The sequence below is a fragment of the Prionailurus viverrinus genome, chromosome F2, assembly GCF_022837055.1.
Source record: "Prionailurus viverrinus isolate Anna chromosome F2, UM_Priviv_1.0, whole genome shotgun sequence".
Lineage (NCBI taxonomy): Eukaryota > Metazoa > Chordata > Mammalia > Carnivora > Felidae > Prionailurus > Prionailurus viverrinus.
In genome coordinates this window covers 71922207-71925418 of record NC_062578.1, presented here as the reverse complement: position 1 = coordinate 71925418, position 3212 = coordinate 71922207, and the positions used below count along the sequence as shown (strand labels likewise).

The 3212-nt window shown below is 39.5% G+C and overlaps 1 long non-coding RNA gene across 1 annotated transcript; it reads right to left on the bottom strand.

Moving 5' to 3' along the window:
• Positions 1–348: 348 nt before the first annotated feature.
• On the bottom strand, positions 349–2686 carry LOC125156088 (uncharacterized). The gene is made up of 3 exons (XR_007148467.1): positions 2645–2686; positions 1808–1893; positions 349–490 (listed from the first exon to the last, which is right to left on the bottom strand). It is a non-coding gene; the product is annotated as an uncharacterized LOC125156088 (long non-coding RNA).
• Positions 2687–3212: the final 526 nt, after the last annotated feature.

Below are 3212 nucleotides of genomic sequence, written 5' to 3'. Positions count from 1 at the left end.
GAGACACAGAATCGGAAACAGGCTCCAGGCTCTGAGCCATCAGCCCAGAGCCTGACGCGGGGCTCGAACTCACGGACCGCGAGATCGTGACCTGGCTGAAGTCGGACGCGTAACCGACTGCGCCACCCAGGCGCCCCTCTTTTTTATTATATAACTGTTGGCTTGGTTTTTTGTCTTTCCCACCCATGAATATAAGCTCTATGAGGGTAGGAACTTTGTTTTATGTATTTTCTTACCCATAATGCCTTTGATAGTCCTGATGTGCAGTAAGTGCTCAATAAATGTTTGTTTGAGTGCTGAATTAATGAACAATTTGGAGTACAATGAGGTACTAACTTACCTTATCTAGGCAGTAAAGCCTTTGCTTGATTATATGATGGATCTGTCAAGGTGACTTCTGCATTGGGTGAGAGGTTTGAGAAGAACATCTCTTAGTTTCCTTTCCACTCCAGTATCTCCTCTGTCCATTATTATGGTTATCTCTTGCACACTGGAAACAATTGTATGAATTGAAAAGGACAGTAAATTGGTAAGTAAAAAAAAAAAATTAACTAAGAAAAGAAACAGAGATCTTCTCATCAAACCTCTCATCAAGTACAAAAGCCATGATTTGCTTTGGCCAGTGGTACCATCAAGTGTGAGATACGTGAGGTGCTTAAACCTTGTGGCCTTCCCTATATGGCTGTTGTCGGGAACATTGTGACTACAGCCTCTGCCAGTCGTAAGCTATGTGTTAGGTATGTCAGTGAGGTTATCAAAATCAAAAACAGACAAACCCCAGAGAAAAATAAGTCTGCCAGTCTGGAAACATGTTTTTCTTTTTTGTTTTCATAAAAAAAAAAAAATTAAGCTACTTAGATAGAATAAACTAAAACACTTTAAAATGAACTAGCAAGACAAGACCTTGGAGTCCATATTATTATTTTTTTAATTGAGGTATAGTTGACACACAGTGTTACATTAGTTTCAGGTGTACAACATAGTAATTGGACAACTCTATTAAGTTATGCTGTGCTCACAAGTGTAGCCGGCACCTGTCCCCATGCAGCACTATCATAATACCGTTGATTATATTCTCTACCCTATACGTTTGCATCTCTTTGACTTACTCATTCCATAAATGGAAGCCTGACCCCCTTCTCCCCTTCACCCATTTTACCCATCCCCCACATTCTCCCCTCTGACAGCCACCAGTTTGTTCTCAGTAATTTCGGGTCTGTTTTTGCTTTGTTTATTTGTTTGATGGAGTCCATATTATTAATGGTCATCAATAGCAAAATGTTGTAATAAAGTAAAGCTGTGAGATTATTCATAAAGGACAAGATAATTACCACTTATTGAGCACCTCTTTGAGTCCGCCCAGCAAAATGAAATAACCTACCCATGTGCAAACAACTTTTTATTTTTTTAATTTTTATTATTTTAATTTTTATTTTTTAAGGTCACAGAACTAGGGTTTTATCCCCAGAATTCTTCCATCTGGACAGTCTGGGCTGTTCTCTCTCTCCACGATGACTGCTACACATAATATTATAACGAGGAAGACATTCTTTCTCCCTGCTCTCTTTTTTTCCCCAATATCTTTCCCCAAGATAGATAGACATCTACCTGATTCTGAGTCTGACTTCATTACTTCTACCTGTGGGAAAGTTATTTAAACCACTAAAACCCTCTTTTTACTCAGCTTTGAAAGGCAGGTTAGTCGTATCTGTATCAGAAGTCCTTTATTTGGCTTCTGTGAGGGAGTGACGTGTGTGAGGAATAGTTGTGTACTCCTACACCCCCGTAGAATGACAAACTGGCTTACCACAGGCTTCAGATCTTTCATCCATCACTATCAACTCCCTGTGCCTCAAATTCTTGATTCGCTCAATGACGCAATACTGCACACTCCTCGTATGGTGGTTGGTTGAGCAAATGAGATAAAGAACATGAAGAGATTATAATAACACCTGGCATGAAATGAGCCCTCGACATATGTGGCCCATTGTCTTGACCCTCTTCCTCCTCCTCTGCCTCTTCCTCCTCCTCTGTCTCATTAGATATGGTCACCGTCATTATTGGATTGCAGTGTATATTCACAAGCATATATATCCATATTATGTTTAAGCTTCATGAGTCTTTAGAAATAATGTAATAATTTCTCTCATTTTACAGAGAGAGAAACTAAAAATTAGCTTGCCTCAGGTCACACACCTGGTATATGGCTAGACACTGAGGTTTTTGAATTACTATATTTATTTTCAACTATACGTATGTATGAAAATTCAGTGGGAAAGTTAGATTTTGAGGTATACTCAGCAAATGAGGTTTCTGTTCATGACTGGTTGGCAGTGCAAATGACAAGTACCATAATGGTTACATGCCCCTGTTGAAACTAGAACATAGGGCACTAGGCTTAGAAAAGGCCACATGTCAACGGCTTCCTATTTTTCTCCATTCCAAGATAAAGTCTTTCAAGTTATATATCACCCTGGAAAGGCCATCTGTCTAAAATTGCTTAGGCTTGGGAAAGAGGTTTTTAGGTCAGATGTATTACTCTTATTCCACTTGAACTTTATTTTATTTTTTCTCTTCTTGCGATCTGAAACTCAATGATCTTTGTCACAATTCGTGATCCCAAGAAAGTCTGAAAAATACTTACGATATAATAACCAAGAAGCAGAATCTCTAAATGGAGAACTTCTATATTTATAGCTCTGGAAAACACACAAAAGGGAAAGCCAGAGTAATCTTCAGTAGAGATGCGGACAGAGAGGATGTCTATATATGCTCTTTGAGAGTTGACTTCCTTGCTCTGAGAACTGCCCGTTCCCCATCCCACTGTAAAAGGGTGGTCTATGGTAACCCGTTATGTACTGCAAACCTGCTCTTGCAGCCCAAGATGACTGGATCGGTGTAGATGCTTAACTTGGGATGGCCTGCCGTTCTCCCTTGGAAGCTGGCACTCTCTTGGGAGTCAAGATGCCAATCAGTTCCTGCTGGCTGCTTTACATAAGGTTATCTTCTTCTTTGAGAAAAAGACAGTAAGCAGGAGAAGGAGAAGCATATTATGTGTTAAGTCACTGTCATTCTGAGGTTGTTCGTTGCTGCAGTGTTTTCTCACTAGTACAGATAGAAGAAAAATGTACCATCAAGTAAATTTATACCTTACAATCCAACAATTCCATTTCTGTATGTACATCCAAGGGCAAACCTTAGATATTTGCAAA